The sequence below is a fragment of the Notamacropus eugenii genome, chromosome 3 (genome assembly GCF_028372415.1).
Source record: "Notamacropus eugenii isolate mMacEug1 chromosome 3, mMacEug1.pri_v2, whole genome shotgun sequence".
Classification (NCBI taxonomy): domain Eukaryota; kingdom Metazoa; phylum Chordata; class Mammalia; order Diprotodontia; family Macropodidae; genus Notamacropus; species Notamacropus eugenii.
Genome location: NC_092874.1, coordinates 198,462,585 through 198,481,169, shown reverse-complemented (window position 1 = coordinate 198,481,169; position 18,585 = coordinate 198,462,585). Strand labels below are relative to the sequence as shown.

Here is an 18,585-nt window from a genome sequence, read left to right as displayed (position 1 = left end):
AGGTAACAGATATATTCCTAAAAGAAGTTTACTTTAGGAAGGTAGAGACTGATAGGCAAGATCTTCAGTCTGACAATACCTGGGATTGAGAACAAAAAGTCAGACCCAGTGTCTTGTAGTAGACCATAAAAATTAAGTAACAAATAACAATCATGATAAATAAAAAGTGAAAAGAAAACCACACTCTGGATTTGAAGAAAGTGGATCTGGGTTCGAATACTGAATCTGTCATTGATAGCTGTAGGACAAAGTTACAACCTCTAAGGACTTTCAACTTCCTCATCAATAAAATGAGACTAACCTAAGAAAAATTTCCCAAATCACTAATTATCAGGATAATGAAAAAGCAATCCTGAGACACATTTCATATCCATCAAGCTGCAGTTGTTCATCCTTTGCTCTCAAGGTGGACCAAGGACACGAGGAGGATGTCAGGACTTGTAAATGAATTGGATTTAAGCGAGGCAGTGTTATGCCAAGTCATCAGACTCATCAGAGTCCAGTGGCAAGACATAGGTCAAAGATGACTGGCGGAGGCCTCTGACATAGTGGTAGACCTTGGCCTAATTTTTCAGTTAAGGTCTTTCCCAGGTCTCAGTTTGTCTGAGACAACGCCCATTCAGTAATTAAAGGTAAGGTAAGAATTGAGGCAAAAGATGGCTTAGTTTGCCTTCATAAAAGAATCAATCTGGGTGGGAAAGATCCAACAGAGCAAATGTCTAACAACTGGCTTTAGGTGGAGAACCTGTATTCATGACACACTTTTAAATTTAACTGGCCTTGTCAACATTTTCCTCATCACTTTCCTAAGTCTAGACAATCAAAAAAACAATAAATCAAGCCCTGATTTGTTGGATCTGCTGATTTCTGAGGAATAATTACTTATAACTGAAAATTTAATAAATGGGCCAACTGAAGCTGGTTCCAGCAGCCTCTACCTTAATCTACTTACTGGAGAAGGAAATGGCACACCTCTCCAAGTATCTTTGCCAAAAAAAAATCCCATGAACCTACAGTCCATGACATCACAAAATCAGACACAACTAACGACAACAACATGAACTCATAACCCTAAAAGAATCCCTGTCCCTCTACAGCACACCGATAAACAGTCCTCTTGCTTCTCCTTAAAAAGCAATGAGGCAGTTCATTCACTTTTGAATAGATCTAAGTGTAAGCAAGGTTTTCCTAACATCCAGGCCAAATCTGCCTCTTTACAACTTGCTGCTGGTTCTGCCCTCTGAAGCCCAACAGGCAAATTACTACTGTCCCTATTTTTAAGATGGTATAGAGGAAGCAAATATCTGACTGGGGGCTTCAGTTCAGCTATTTTAATACCAAAAGCAAAGTGACCAATGATGCTGAAGACCATAAAGGGCTGGAGGGCTGTAGATGTTTCTTTGAATCCCTTACAATGTTTATCCCACACAGTTGCCTATTTCTTGATTTTGATAACTTCTTTTCAAAAATGGGAATTTGTTTAGAAAAATATAGGACATATATCCTTAAAAATTTCAGAGTTGACCGGCTTATTTTAATGAAAGAATTAAAAGGTCCTTTCCGTAACAAAAGTTTCCATTAATTCCTTCATAATCCTTTTGACTAAAGAGGGCTATAAAAGTTGTTTGTTGCTTTTTTTCTGGCAAACGGATTTCATTCCTTCTCAACACTCAATAAACAGAAATTTCCCAAACATATCTCTTTAAACTAATGCATTTTCCAACATTACAATTAGACCTCTGTTAAAACTGCCACTAACAATGATCATGAAACTCAAATCTTTCAACTGAATCAACAGTAGTTTGGTTCTTTTTATTTCAACATTTTTGATGATTTATGAGGGAAATGGGTTGAAGGTTTTCCTGTACAAGATCTTTAATGTTTAATGTTATCAAACAAATATTTACATTATTGATGACTTATTCAATTCACAGAATCAAAAATGTACTGTACGTGTAAATATATATATGTAGCTAGGTGATGCAGTGCTGTGCTTAGAATCAGGAAGACTCATTTTCCTAAGTTCAAATCTGGTTTCAGACACTAGCTGTGTGACCCCGGGCAAGTCACCTGACCCTGTATGCTCAGCTTCCTCATTTGTAAAAATGAAGTACAGAGGAAAATGGAAAACCACTCCAGAATCTTTGCCAAGAAAACCCCAAAATGGAGTTACAAAAAGCCAGATATAATTCAACAACAACAAAATATATATGTATGAATACATATATATAAAATATCAAAATATATTGATTTACTATGCCATATTAAAATATAATAACTATTTTATTTGCACACATAAAATAAGCGAGGTATTCTCTGAGATCAAGATCCTGATCACTGCACAATATTCCATTTCTGTTGTCCTTTCCATTTACATTGTGGCAATCATTGTGCATATTTTGTTGGGTTGACTATATGTTGCTTTTCATCAATTCCTATGTACTCCCATGCTTTGCGGCATTCCTCATGGTGACCACATCTAATCACACAGTAACATTCCATTCCATTCATATGCCATAATTTGTTGAGCCATTCACCAATGGATGGGCATCTATTTATTTCCAGTTTCTTATACAGTCTTCTTGGGCAAGTTACTTAACTTCTCAGTAGTAATCTAAGTAAATCTCTAAGACTTTAAGTTACCAAAAATTAGTTTTACAAGGCTAGATGCTTCTCACCATGTTTTCCCTAAGCTGAAGAGACCACAGGACTAGGGTTTGGGGTGTGTGCAGAGGGAGGAGAGGGAGTTGTCTTTTTTTAAGTACATAGTAATTGAGGGGGCAGGGGAATGGATCAGAAAAGACATCACACAGGAGATGATGTCCCAAGCTGAGCTTGGAAGGAAGATCATTCTAAGCTTGAGGAAAAAACTGTGCAAAGAAAGAATTCAAGAAAGCATTAGCAGGTCAGTTTGGCTGGAATAGGAAGTCCATGGGGCTAGGAATTGGACCTGGAATTTCACTGATCTAGGGGACTCCCAAATGAGGACAATCCCTCTTGCCTGTGTAGACTGGGCACCTTCTCTTCCAGTAAAAGTCTGAGACAGTTACCTAGAGCACTTCAAGGTTAAATGACCTACCCAGGGTCACAGAGCCAGAATCTGGACTAAGTTCTTGACCAAGGCTAACTCTCTATCTACTACCCCACTCTGCCACTGTATAAATACTTTCCACTTTTTAAAATACATTTTGCACTTATTTAGGGTTGTTTCTTATGACAAAAATCTAAGATTACCAAGGTCAAAAGTCATTTGGCTTTTGTATCTGTATTGCCAATACCCAGCAGTACCTGAAACATAATAGGTGCTTAATAAATGCTGCCTCAAAGGAGATTGTGAAGAGGATTATTATGAAATAAGTCACAGATTCACAGGGCAATAGACTTAGGGCCAAAAGGGACATTAGTCCAATTCTCTTCCTACCTCCATTTTACAGATTAGGAAAACGAGGACCTGAAGGGTTAAATAATTTTTTGATGTCACAAATATTATGAATAAGGCTAGATTTGAATTTATGTCCTCTAACTCTTCGTCTATTTTTATTTCAAACTCCCCATATCCAAAAGGGATTCATCTTCTTTGCCTCTAAACCTGCCTGAATCTCTCTATTTCTTATCAAGGCATCACCATCCTCCTCAATCATCCAGGTTCATAACCTTAGACTCATCCTCAAGTTTTCATCCTCTCTCCCCTGATAGAGCCAGCCATTAGGCTGATCCCATCAATTTGTCTCTACAACATCTCACATCTGTCCTGTTACTCTTCACCAGCACAGGTCAATATAATTCAAGTTCTAATGAACCCCTGCCTGACTGACGTCCTGCTTCACATTCTTCTTCCTTTCAACATCAGGCCTTCCTCAATCCACCCTCCACAGAAATACCCACACAATATATTCCTAAGGTACAAGTTTAACCAGGTCATTCTCCCTGGTCAAAACTTTGAGAGGCCTCCTATTGCCTCCAAGATAAAACACAAACTCCTCCGCCTGGCATTTAAGGCCCTATACAATCTGGCTCCAATCTACCTTTCCAGCCTGATTTCACAAGAGCTCGGCATTGTAGTCAAACAGACAACTAACTGTTCTCCAAACCTGACATGTCATCTCCTGTCTCTGTGTATTCACTCACGTCTCAGAATGCCCAGAATGCGAGCTTTCTCTCTCCCTCCATTCTCTTCGTCTTTCTTTCCCTATCCCTCCTCCGCCTCTTTTTGTCTCTCTCCTTCCCCCTCCCTTTCTATCTTTCTCTGAATCCTTATTTTCCTTCAGGGCTCTGTTCAGATACCAACTGGGAAGCCTTCCTTGAATCCCTTCATGTTTTAGTCTTCTATTTCTCCTCAAATTACCTTGCATTTACTTACCTGTGTACAGGTGAAATCCCACCAATACAAGGAATCTAAGTTCCTTGAGGGAAGGGAAGAGGAAGCAAGAATTTATTAAGTACCTACTTTTGTGCCAGGCACTGTGCTAAGGGCTTTGCAGTTTATGATCTCATTTATTTTTTATTTCTCATTTTTATCATTATTATTTATTATCTCACAACCCTGGGAAGGTAGGTGCGATTATTATCCCCATTTTAGAGATGAGGTGGACAAAGGTTAAGTGACCTGCTCCAGATCACATAGCTAAATACGCATCTGAGGCTGGATTTGAACTCAGGCCTTCCTGACTCCAGGACCAGCACTATATCTACTGTACCCATCACCTACTTAAGAAAATGGGATTATTAATTTTTACTTTGTATTCCCATAGTCTGATACAGTACCTTGAACTAGTGAATAGTCAGACTTCGTTGAAGTCTAAGTACATGGAGAAACATAATATTTGGAAATAATTTAACAATGAGTTCATTTCTATCAGGGGTTTATAGGTACCATTCCTTATAAAATGAGGGATTAGGAATTGCCTGAGTGTCAAGTTGCTTTCTGCAAATGTCTTCAAACCAGAAACCTCAGAAATGGTCATTATGCACCAGATACAGAATAACTAAAGCAAAAACCACAAGATAAGCAGATGGAAATAATTTGGTAAACAGAAATTCCACACAAGGTAAAAACCTCACAAAATAACACAAGACAACTGTAATGCTTCCACTTCCCATTTGGAATCCTCAGCCTCCAAACCATGCAGCATGGTGGGCTTGGCCACTGCCAGCAACCTCGAAGGTCTATGATTTAGGGTTCAGCTGCGGGAATCCCCTTCCACGACTCCCATGGTAGTAACTCAAGGATGCCACCAACTCCCACAAGAGGCAGCAGATATGGTTTCGGTCAATCCATGTAGAAATAAAAAGGGAAAGCAACTAAATTATAATAATAAATAAATAAATAAATAATAACAATAAACCCTTTGGGAGGAAAGATCATGCCCAAAGGGAAGGAATGGTAACCCAGCTGGCACCATTCCCCTCCCCCAGTACTTACTCTGGGCAGAGACCTAGACCAGATTCCCCAAATCCCACAGTGCTGGAAGAGACTGAAGACACTTAGTCTCAGGATATCTGTGCAGCAATGGCTAGAGGAAGAGTCAAAGGGTAACAAGAGAAACCAAAAACTCTCTGCAGTTTGGCTTTCAACCTCATTCACCTGGAATTGCTCCCTCCAAAGTTACCAGGATCCCTTAATTGCCAGACCTAATGGCCTCTTCTCAGTCCTCATCCTTCTTGACTTTTTGGTAATATTGGCCACTGTCAATCACCCTCTTCTCTCTTAAATATTCCTCATTCTCTCTTATCTCTCCTCTTATCTCTCTTACCTCTTCCTGTTCGGTCTCCTTTGCTGGATCTTCATTCAGTTCACGCTGATTTACTCTGGATGTCCTCGAAGGGTCTCTGATGGACCCTCTGGTCTACTCCCTATAAGCTACCAACTATCTCACTTGGTAGTCCCATCAGTCCTCAACGATTCAATTACCACTGCTATGCAGATGATTCTCAGATCTTCATCCAGCCATAACCTTTCTCCCAATCTTGAATCTTGTAGCACTATTCCCCCAGTCACTTGGGTTCACAACCTAGGGGGTCTCCTCTACTTCTCAAGATCATTCAACACCAATATCCAATCTCTTGCCGAGTCCTGTTGATTCCATCTCTCTTATACATCCCCTTCTCTCCTCTGATAACAGTTTCAACCTTGGTGCAGGTCTTCATTAATCACTATCTCCTGGTCTCCCTTGCCTTTCTTAAAGTATCAGCTAAAATCCCACCTTCTACAAGAAATCTTTCCCAGTTCTTAATATTGGTGTCTTCCTTCTAGGATTATCTCCAGTTGATCCTATCTATATCTTGTTGGTACAAAGTTACTTAGGAACAGGTCTTTTTTTCCCCTAAATATCCTCAGTGCCTAGCACATAGTAGGCATTTAATGAAAGCATGTTGACATGGCTTCACTTACATGTATGTCCAACATTTAGCACACTGGTAAATAGTAAGCTTAATGAATCCTTGTTAATTGATTGCTAGATTATTCTGATAAAAATCTTGTAGAGAAAGCAAAGTAGTCATGGCTTATTAGCTAAAAAGATTTTGTCTGCTGTATTTTTTTCAGTAATAACACCCAATATTTTTCCACACATGGCATTCTCTCCTCTTTCAGATAGCTTAAGAATACATTCTTCAATACCCACATTTTGCCTCCATACAGACCAATATGCATACTGGTCTGGTCCAAAAGCAATTTCCATCTTTTCCTTTCCCTTCTCATGAAAGGGATGTCAAGAGTCGAAGAGAAAGTTATCAGCTATAAAAATTATTATTAAAACAGCCATTTTTTTTTGTCTGTTTCCCTAATAATTCTATCCTGACACATCTTGGAGATGACCTGGATTAACTGGGTTCCCTGTCAAATTGTCAGTAAACTTTTCCCTTCACACGGTTTCATGAGGCAATATTGCTCATAATGTTCCACACGTAGTTATCCATGACATTGTCCCAATGAGTTTATATTCTAAACTATTCTTGCCCTTGGCTGCCAATTTTCTTTGCTTAGCAAGGAGATGCAAGTATTTGCTGATTAAAGTAGTTTTGGAGCTCTTTTTTTCTCCTTACTATGGCATTTAATTTACATTAATTAAATTTCCTAATGAAACAGTGATAGACTGTCAATGCCTGTTTATTTACCCATTTCCCATTCTTCAGTAACAATTACTCATTTAAATAGGTCAGGCTGGAGATACCTCAATTGCACAACACAGTTTCTCATTTTTATTCTTTCTCCTAATTTAGTAATTTTTTCTTCTTTCCTCTAACAGGACGGTGTCTTTACCATATACATTTGTTCCTTCCCCATCACAACGGTCCTCATCATGGTTTTGATATATTGCAGTTTGGCATAAGAAATTAAATGGGAATTTTGGGGAAGTTTTGCAGAAGCTACAGATGACACACAAAGGCCAGCAGACAACACAGAAAAAGCTTAGAAACTCAGAAATGCACAAAACGTATGTAAAGTATTGTATTCTATCAACATATATATATATGGATATATATATTTAACACCATATTTTAGATTTCCACTCTGGTATGAAGGGAGGGCCAAAAACTTTAACATGGCTTTTCCAGATCTCTGGCTGAGCCCCTAACAGTCCCTCCCTACCCCTTGCAATGTGGAAGAGATAACTGTACAGACAACTGACTCAAAAATAACTCCATTTGTAATCAGTAATTTTGGTGGTGTTAATGGATACTCAGCATACCTAACACCTCCTGATTCTTCTTGAAGAAATCATTTTACATATAATATATACATAATAATGTATATATCTATGTATGTGTGTGTTTATATATATACACATATGTGTATATATATCTATAAATCATCATATATGTGTATGTATGTATATTTGAGGAGGCTTCTGCATGTAGTCTCTAAGCCTCTGGTCTCTTGTATCACATGACACAGGATCAAAGAATCTCATTTCTTATTCCTTAACCATGCTTCATAACATTTTCATCCTCCTCCTCTAAGCCCACACAAGTATACTAAGTACAAAAGCATAAGCTGATTTAATTTTTAAAGTCCTATAAAAGTCTTCAGGAAATTTCTCTATCTCATCATCCTCCACTACCTATGTTGATGTCCCAGCCGAAATTATCTTTGTGGTGATCACTCTGAAAAAGCGTACAACGAGCATTGCAACATGAGATGACCAAATGTTCCAGAAAATGATATTTCTTGTTGCATTTAGATGCATGATAAAGCCAACTCCCTTTTCCAAGAGGAAGTGAACCACCCTTCCATTCAGCTACAGATTCTCTGCAAAGTGTTCCTCTCAGTGCTTCACTACATCAAGTGTCTGGTTTTGGGTTCTCAAACCCATAAGCATTTAGGAACTTTCTGTGTCAGGTACTGAAGATACAAAAACAAAGTGGGAAAAGAAAAAAAACTTGCCCTAAAGCTTACCTTCTAAGGGAAGAGATCACTAGTGTATAAACAGATATATGCAGGAGACATATAAAGTAGATACCTGGTAGCCTTAGAGGAGAAAACACTGAGAGCTGGGGGTGAAGGATTAGAAAAAGCCTCTTGCAGAAAGTGCACATGAGTTGTTTCTTGAAGGAAACCAGAGCAGGGAGGTAAAAAAGCAGAGGTAAAGAGAGAAAAAGCATTCTAAGCATGGGGAACTGATAATGCCAAGACACAGAAATGGGTGGATAGAGCACTGAGTGTGAAGAACATCAAATAAGCCACCATGAAGGAACCGTATGGTAGAGTGCAAGAACAGAGAAAGATGCAAGAAGACCAACATCAGGGAAGAGGCTGAGTTGCAAAGAGCCTAAAAGGTCAAAAGAAGAGATTGTCTTTGATCCTAGATGTCACATGAAGCATTCAGGGGGAGTGAAATTGCCAGACCTGATTTTGGGGAAAATGTCTTTGGCAGCTTTGTAAAGGCCCGATTGGAGTGGGGAGTGACTTACAGTAGAGTGGCCAATTAAGAGGCTATTGCAATTTCAAGTATGGTCCTGGCAACCAATTTCATCTGCTTTCCAAGGACCAGCCTGGCTAAGTACCCACCGGCTCATCCCCTAGCAGGCTGGCCACTTAGTGAAGAACTCTTTGAACATGGAATACTCCAGAAAGAAAAAAACAAAAGAAAAGAAAAAGAAAAAAAGAAAAGGGTTTCTATCCTAAGGAATTTTTTCTGCTTCTGCTGTGATGGAGTAAGGAAAAAGGGACAAAGGCTGTTAAAAATTACACTGTTTTTAGGTGGCCTGTAAACATTAACTTCTCTGTTAAACTCCAGATGTGACCAGACTCCTCCACTGCAGGCATTTCCCAACCTGCCACCATGGCTCTTACACCCTCCCACTGAATTTACAGAGACCCTGCTATGGAAATCCTGATCTGGTGTTGGGCTATACTTATTGGTAACACCTCACTCTATCTGACTGCCCAATTATTCCACTCACTTTGTCCCTGCATTTTCCCAGACCAAAACATCCTTTCCTAGTCATCATTCACCTAGATAGAGTCTCTTGTATTAGAATGTTCATTGAGAACAGTGACTGTCTCACTTCTGTATTTGCACAGTGCATAGTATATGGTAAGCACTTAATTCATGCCCATTCATTCCCAGTACTGTAAATCTGGGATGCTTGTCCATTCAACAAGAATTTATTAAGCACCTACTACGTGTCTGGTCCTATGCTAAGGGCTGGAGATACGGAGACAACCACCTAAGCCTTCCAGAAACAAGACAGCTTGTCTTCTTTATCTTCAGGCATTTTCTCTTTCACTGATGACTGGAACATAAATTATCCCTCCTTCTCTCCATCTACAGACCTCTCTGGTGGGATTCTTTTAGGTTCCAACCTAAATCCTATCTTTTTCTGGAAGCTTCTTAATTCTAGTTCCTTCCCTCTGTTAACTATTATTTACCTTGTATATTATTTTCTTTCCACATATTTGCTTGCATGTGTCTCTCCCATTTAGATTGTGAGTTCCCTGAAGGCAGGGACTGCTTTTTTCCTTTCCAGCACTTGGCACACAGTAATCAATTAATAATGTTAACTGATCGAGTGAGACACAAAGAAAGGCAGAAGACAGTTCCAACTCCCATGGAACTTATGGTGATTAACTAACGAACTCTATCAATGGTCATCCTTCCTTTAAATGAAACCTATGATCAACATTAGCTATTCTGGCTACCATGTTATATTGTTGACTCAAGTTGAACTTTTTTCCTTCCCCTTTTCCATGATCTTTCAAATCACTGACAATTGCTTGGACATTAAATGCAACAGTTCCTTCAGCACACTGGATTGTGCAGTTCTCCATATATAAATGCCAATTTGATGATTAAAGAATTCTGAAAGAAGTCTGAATTTAAAAAATGTTAACTTTACTATGTACTTTCTACTACTCCCCCAACCAAAAACAAAAACAAACTCAAGTGAACTTGGGCACAGAGCTTCATAGTTCTGCCAAATGAGGGACTTGGCTTGAGATCTCACATGTTCAGAGAGAACTTTGCCCGCTCTGCCCACCCAACTGCCTGCTGGCCCCTGGATGTCTTTCCTCAGTCACTGCTCTGGTACCCAGTGTCTGTCCCAGCTTCCCACATGTTTATTACCCCTCCTCACCTGTCTGGCCCTCACATGTCTCTACCTCCCTCATTCCCACCTCTCGGTTCAGGTCAGGCCCCCACATTGCTGGCCCTCAGCCAGGGTTGTCCCTTCTCTGTCCCCAACCCTCACATGTCCTTGAATGGTGTGCAGGCCTCCCTTCCTGCCTTCCTCTCTCCCTTCCCCACATCCAGGACAAATTCAAATTACACAGAAAAGTGATTTACATGGAGGTCTAGTCCACTTCTGCAAAGCAAGATTCATCTGTAGTTCATAGGAGCCTGGTGTCTTGAAGTCATAAAAGGTAGCTAGGGGCTATCTTACAATCTCCTTAATCTGCTTATGTAATGTAATAGATTTGAAGTTTAGTATTTTTCTCCTTAACATATTTACCTATTCTTACACATGTTCTGAGTCGGTTACCATTAACAAGTATTCAAGTTAATGGAAAGAGGAGGTTGTCCAGAAGCATGTTTGGCGAAAAGAATGTAACATGGGATCCAATCTGTTGTACATAATCAAATTAGTGGAAAATAAGAGCTGACTATAATCTTTACATTATAAAGTCTTTTTGCCTAGTTCCCTCCATCTGTTTAATATGATCATAGGAAGTTAGAACAGAAGAGACAGAAAACAATCTTGTCATTTTATAAATCTTTCTTAAAATGTCATTTTTCTCTTGTGCTTGTCTTTTTAAGCTCTTTTTCTGGGTGTTTTTATCTCAATCATTTTGTTATACTGATTTACAGTTTTATTGTCAAAAATTTTTCATCCAAGCCCAAGCATGTAAACACTAAAACTCATACTTCTGTATGCCAGATGTTCTCCAATACAATAGTATGGAGAACCTAAGTTAGAAAAAAAAATTTACCAAATAGTTCAGGAAAAACATGATTTTTTTTTTTAAAAAAACAAAAATTACATTTTACCAAGGATCAATTATATAACCCTGAGCTGAAATTATTAGTGGTTAAATAAGTTGAATGCTAGAAATCTCCTTAAATTTATTTGATCAAGACCATCCCATATTACATACCTGTTCAAGTTCAATGAAATTCTCAGCATAAGCAATTTTTTAAAATGAAGGAAAAGAGAAGAGGAAGATATCACTACTGCAGAAGAAACCCAAAACACCCCTTCTGACTCTGCCCCCAGTCACTCACCAAGGCCAGCAACCACTCTGTTCTTAAATACAGACCTTGGCTTCAACTCAAACCCAGTACTGTAGTTAGACACAGTTTTAGAACTTAAGAGGAAAAACTGACAGTCAAAAGAACCAAGGTAGTAAGGTAAATAGTAAAGAGGGCTCCACAGACTTTCCCCAGATACTTCCAGGAAGATTTTTAAAGGACCAATTCTCAAACTCCTGGCTTTACGTAAGATAAATTTAATAGACATTATTCCATCCTTTTTTACCAGTTAGCCTCCATGTCTAGAAGCCATGTCTAAAATGCACCCACTCCTCACCTCCAGCTCTCAGAATTCCTAGAATTCCTTCAAGCCTCAGATCAGGTACTGACAGAAATTATCCAGTACTTACTTATCTGTACCTGTTCCATCCCCCAATCAGAATATAAACTCCCTGAGGGCAAGGTCTGTTTCGGTTTTGTCTACTATCCCCAGCATCTAGTACAAAGACTTATAATAGATGCTTAATAAGTGATTACTGAATTGAATTGAATCTTTACACCAAAGAACAAGGATATGCCAAGGTTCAGTCCAGGATGGTAGAACTGTGAAACTTTACTCTTCTGTTCTCCCTCTCCCTATCCAATAATACTTTGTTGGAATAGCGATATTCCAATAGTTAGAAGAGAAACACCCAAATGAAACATATATATTGTCAAGAATAAAAGACAATACATTCAACTTTTAGTTACTGTCTCACTGCCCAGAGTCTGAAGACTTTTCTACACTATATTAGTATGATCATAATAAGTTAAGCTCTGAATGTATACTGCTGATATTTGGGTTGACTTTGTCAATGTACAGTAATCACTTTTTCCTTTATTTATATTTACTTATTTTATCAACAGAAATAAGGACCTCAGTTTCAAATTATTTTTTTCCTTTGTGAACTTTTGGTCAATTCAGTAAGCACTGACTGGTTTATCTATAAACTCCATTTAGGGACTGTATTTTAAGCTTTGCTGCAACTCAAAATTAAATGTAATAAAAATGCAAAAATACTAACATTTCATATAAAGTCTTTGTACTTGATAAATTTCTCGACTTAGGAAAAAATGCTTTTATGAAAAACAAAAAAGTGCAGTCCTCCGGCTAAGTCACTTTACAATGAAATTCAATTATTTCCGACTACCATTTCTGCCAATTACACAATCAGTAAGTTTCTCTTAATCATGACTACTTAAATTGTGCATCCACAGATGTCACATCAACTGACCTGTAAGTCTGGATTAGTGTCCATTTGCTAATGTGGTTAATTCAATTAGAACTTGAATGGGAAAATGACTGGTTTTTTGACCTAAGATGAGGCATTGTTACATACTTTCAAGAAAAGGTTGTATTTCTATGATACACACAATCAACCCTATAAATTCCAACATATAAGCAGGCATTCTTCTCCCAGCATGTTTTCCCAGTGTAAGTGCCTCTAGAAAATGAAGTTCTACTAAAATAAAAATCAGTAAGACAAAATGTCTGACCATTTTCTGAATGAGTTTTCTTCATTTTTAAGGGCAAAGTGAAAAATCATCACAAACAGAATCCTGGAGAGGCAAAAGGTTTCAAAGGTTACATCCTGCACTTTCTTATACCCCTTAGACTCAAGGTTGGTGTAGCCCAGAACTCTCTCCAAACCAGGTTGTACAACAGGTTGTTCTCCGCTCCAGAGATTTCTTTAAAAAATAAATTAGGGATTCCCATCTGATGACTTCAAAACACCAGGATGTTTGCCCCTGGCCAGTTAAAAAAATGAATGGACTATTACACTACCTAACTCACAAAATTCTGTGAGGACCAGGTTATAGATTGTTTAAAAAAGATTTTCATTAACCGTTCATCTTGCTAAAACAAAATATTTTAGACTACTCAGTCTTATTTTTCCAAAGTTACTAGCCTCCATTAAGAATAAACCAAACACCTCTGCTTCTTCATTGGTCAGAGTTACAAATACATCCACCTCTAGAACACAAACTTCTCTACTTAGCATCTGAATCTCTCCAAAAACACCTGGTTCCGGGCTACTTTTCCAGAATTATTACCTTACTCCCTTTCACGTATTTATTTGCTCCAGGCCAAATTACCCATCTCCCACCTCCGAGTCTTTACTCACGCTGTGGGTCTCCTACGGCCGAAAGGCACTCTTCATCTCCGCCTTACAGAATCGCTCCCTCCCTTCAAAGTTTAGCTTTAAATCTTTAAATGCCACCCCCTACGGGGCGCCTAAGCCGATGCCCGCAGCTCCACCACCGCGCCCCCTCCCCATCACGGGCAGCCGACCTGCATCCGGGCAGCCCCACTACTTCGTGTTGACACGGTAAATATTTTGTATATTCTGGCGTGCCCACACCCCCCACACACCCCCGGGGAACGTGAGCTCCCCGAGGGCGCCCCCCAGAGCCCGCCGGGTGCCTGGCACACAGTAGGCCCTCACTCTAGGCTGGTCGATGGACCGAGGGGGGAAAGCCAGGGCTAGGACTGGGGGGAGGGAGGGGAGGAAGGAGCTCGATCTCCGAAGGGTTCTACAAACGGGAGTCACGGTTATTGTTACATAAGCCGGCCACCTGAGCCGGGGGTCCCCTCAGAGCGACCATCCGGACCGCCTCTGCCCTCCCTCCGGTCCTCCCCGGCCGGACCCACGCGGGACTCGCCCGCGGACCGGAGCGCGGGGCAAACAGGCGCGCCTGGAAATGAGCAGAGGCGCCTCCCGGCAGCGGGCTCCGAGGGGACCCCCCTCCCCGGCCCCTGCCCAGCCCCGGGAGCCGAGCACCCCGCGGACCCCCCGGCGAGGCCTGCGGGTCCCTCCCCGGCCCGACACCTCTAAAAAAGGGGGGGAGGGAGGGGAAAAGTGAATGAAAACCCCGAGAGCCGCCGCCGCGCCGCCCGCCCCGAGGGGTCCACGCCGCGCCGCGCCGCACAGGCTGGGCCCGCGCCGCCCGCCGGGCGCACGGCTGCGCCCGGGGCCCCCCGCCCGGCCCCCTCCGCTCCCCCTCGGCCGTCTGCCCCGGCACCCCACTTACTTTTCCCCCGCCTCTCTTTGGCGCTCCCCTCGCTCGCCGGGGAAGAAACGAAAGTTGTCACCCGTCCGTGTCCCGGGGGCTCTTCCCCTTCCGAGGAGCCGCCGCCAACGCCGGCCCGGCTCCGCTCCTCTCCTCTCCTCTCCTCCTCCTCCTCCTCCTCCTCCTCCTCCTCCTCCTCCTCCCCCCCTCCTCCTCTCCCTTATTATCTTCTCCTCCGCGAGCTCGGCGAGGGGAGGGGGGAAAAGGGAGGAAACGTGCAGCTCCTCTTCTCCCACCCCCCAACCTGCCCGGAGTTCAGAGGGAAGTCCGAGAGGGTGAAAACTTCGGGAGCCCAAGGAGACTCGCGGAGAAAGTCCGGGGAGGGGGCGGTGGGCAATGAGAGTGTTTCCCTAAAATAATTAAATCTCCCTCCCCCAGAAAAAAACACGGTGATACCCAGAAGTGGGGGAGAAAGGCAGGGGGAGGGGAAGGGCCAGGGGCAAAGAGAAAGAGTCGCTGGTCAGGAAACTTCAAGCGAGGATGAGGTCATTGGTTTAAAAATAAAGCGATGGCGTCACTTGAAACCAATCCCAGTGAATGAACTCAGCAGAGCCCGGGGGAAAGGAGGGGACAGGCGGAGGAAGAGCCCGCAGCGCGGCGCGGACACGGCCGCCCCGGCTCCCCCGGCTCCCCCGTGCCGCGGCCCGAGCCCGGGCTGAGGGCTGAGGCTCGGCGCTTCGAGGAGAGCGGCGCGTCTCCCCTGCGGCACCGGGCTGGGCGCGGCGACGGGCCCCGTCCTTCCCCGCTCGGTTCCGAAGCGGCAGCGGGGAGGAGCCTGTCTGCACAATGAGGCGCTATTCAAATCCGTCGCTCCTCTCTCCTTCCTTCTCTCTCCCTCTAGTTCCCGCCTCTTTCTGTCTTCTTTCCCTCCCTCTCTCCTTTCCTCCCTTTCTCTTTCCTCCTTTCCGTCCCGGCGCCCTCCGTGCCCCCTAGGCTTTCCTGCCCTGAGGACGGATGGTCCCCGGATGTTCCCCTGCCCTCCTCGTTTTCCAGGGGTGTTTTCAGTGGGTTCTTTAACGCCAAGGAAGTTTACGTTTGGGAGCCAGATCTTTTTTTCCCCAAAAAAACCCATAAATCCCAAAGGTTTCTTTAAAACAAACATGTTACTGCTTCCCGTTCGAGTTTTCTTATTTGCGGACCCCCCCGGCCAAACTTCTCAAACCACCGCTGTTTGTAAGGTGAAAGACCCCCAGCCCAGGTTTCCCAAGCTGCTGTCCTTCACGGGGCAGAAGCAAGTAACACATTTTAATGATCCTCAGGCAGTAAGCATACACCTGACAACGTCAAGGACACCGGTGGTGTGCCGTCTCCGGGCGGAGGGCGCCGCGCACACAGACTCCTCCAAAAGCGCCCCAGAACAGGCTTTTTAAAAAGGACAACCAAGTCCAAATGGGCTTGTCTTGCCTTCTGTCTGCGACGATCCTCGGACAGCTGGAGACCCGCCGGGGCGGCACAGACCCGGGCTGAGGACCGCTCAGTCGGTCAATCTGCGCTTTACCTCGGCGCACTTCGGAGTCCTCGCCTGGATCTCGAGTGACAGAGATGCGATGGACGGCTGGGAAGCGCACTGCGAGTGGAGACGCTCCGCTCCGGGAGCCAGGTCCTGCCGGGCGTGGAAAGTCGTCCCGAGGACTACGTGAGGCACTTTCGGGAAGGTGCGGCAATGCTGTCGGACCCCCAGAGTATCATTTTAGCGCCTTAAGGGGTGCCCCAGGACACACGGGGGATTCCAGGCAAGCCAACTGTATTCCCAAAGAATTTATATACTGGGAAAATCCGGCTCATAGAACATATTTGCCTTTATAATGGCCCTCAAGCACATCTTTGGTTATGTGATATTCCTAGGCATAACTCCCTAAAGGACTTTTTTCAATGGGAGAAAGGACTGAGAAACTTACTAGGCTGACAAAGGAGTAAGGAAAGGTTTGTTTTTATAAACTCACCGACTAGATGGTTACTATTAGTCCTTAACAACTGAGCCAGTCCCTGGGGGAACATCAAAACTGTCTTTCCTAGGCGGTGGTGTTAGTGTTTGTCACCTCTCAAAGGGGACGGATGACCTTAGGAAGGTGATGTCTTGACTTGGCAGTAAATTGGATTTAAGTGAGGGAGGGGTTGTGCAAAGTCACCAGCCTCACTGTTTGCTCCAGAGCCGTCATCCAGGACAAGTGGAGATGGCTCCAGAGCAGTGGGGAGACCTTGACCTTTTTAAGCTAAGGTCTTTCTGAAGTCTCAGTTTGTCTGACAGAACACCCATTCAGTGATTAAGGCTAGGTAAGGAAAGGGGAGGAGAGGGGACAATGGCCTATTTTACCTAGTTTTTTTATTTTAATCAGTCTGAGAGGGGAAGACCCTCAGAGCTTCTGGCCAAAACAGGAACAATTGCTCTTTACACTCATTCTGAGCCATCAAAACCCAGGGACCAAGTGAGGCTTGGGCTGGAACTTATTGGGCCAGTCAGTGAGAGCCAGAGGGATTTGGGTTTAAGGCCTGGTCCTTCCCTAGGCAGGAAGTGAAAAAAAACTTAACTTAAAGGGGGAGCAGGGCTAGGGGAAGAGAAGAAGACCATCAAGTTGACTGACATGTCCATGGCCCCTGGTGGCCAGAAGATGTCACTGTAGCCTCTTCAGCCTCACTTAAGTGGAAATAAAGGTACACCATAGAGAACCTTGTGGAGCTCTCAGATCTAAAGGCTGGTTCAGAATTTCTTCAGCCCTGTTCATTTCCAAGCATCAGCACAAAGTGGTTGGAAAACAGATGTATTTCAAATCCATTAGATTAAAGAAGTGGGCAGTGGATAGAGTGCCAGACAAAAGTCAGGAAACCTCATCTTACTAAGTTCAAATCTGACCTCAGACACTAGCTGGGTGACCCTGGGCAAGTCCCTTAACCCTATTTGCCTCAATTTCCTCATCTGTCAAATGATCTGGAGAAGGAAATGGCAGACCACTCCAATATCTTTACGAAGAAAACCTCAAATGAGGTTAGGAAGAGTCAGACAGGACTGAACAGTAATAACAAAGGTTAAGTAAGGATCTATGGAAAATGGGGGGTTTCAGGTGTAGAGATGGGTGTCAAAACGCTTTTCTGGTACATACTAGCTGTGGGACCCTATGCAAGTCCCTGAAACTCTGTGCTCTAAGCAACTCTAAAATTATATAGAAGTTGCAAAGCAAGTGCTGATAATAATAACCAACATTTATGTAGCACTTTCAAGGTTTGTGAAGCATGATCTAAATTTGCAAAGCATATTTTACATATGTGTATCTACATCTTTATTTACATACTATATATACATATATACACATACACATATATCACTTAAGAAATGGCTAAACAAATTGTGGTATATGAATGTAATAGAATAATGTTGTGCCATAAAAATATATATATAAACATATACATATGTGAATAAATATACATATATGTATTCTCTTTTGAGTCTTACAACAATTCAGTTAAGTAGATGTTATTGTCCCCACTTTACAGATAAGGAAAATGAGACTGAAAGACATTAAATGACTTGTCCAGTATAGCACTTGAGCCATCCCACCACTTCTACAGGTCTGGTCCAGAAACAGAAAAAGACAAACACTTGATAAACTTAAGGTAGATGAACAACATTCAAAGCTAAGAAAGCAGTATGTGGGGAAGAGCCAGGACAAATTAATGGAGCACTCTTCATAGGTTGTGGTCTGACTCTCCTACATTAACTGGCTCACTCCTTGGAACCCTAAACCTTATACCTCATTCATTCAACAAATAATTAGAGATGCTATCAAGC

The 18,585-nt window shown here is 42.5% G+C and overlaps 1 protein-coding gene across 2 annotated transcripts in view; it reads right to left on the bottom strand.

Moving 5' to 3' along the window:
• Positions 1–15,218, bottom strand: part of DUSP16 (dual specificity phosphatase 16) — a 94,630-nt gene extending 79,412 nt beyond the window's left edge. Inside the window, exon 1 of one of the 2 annotated variants that reach the window (XM_072653917.1) lies at positions 14,763–15,218. The gene's annotated coding sequence lies outside the window, so the exon portion shown is untranslated. Of the gene's footprint in view, positions 1–13,855; positions 14,057–14,762 lie in introns of those variants that run through there. The other variant, XM_072653918.1, reaches the window with a different exon arrangement.
• Positions 15,219–18,585: the final 3,367 nt, after the last annotated feature.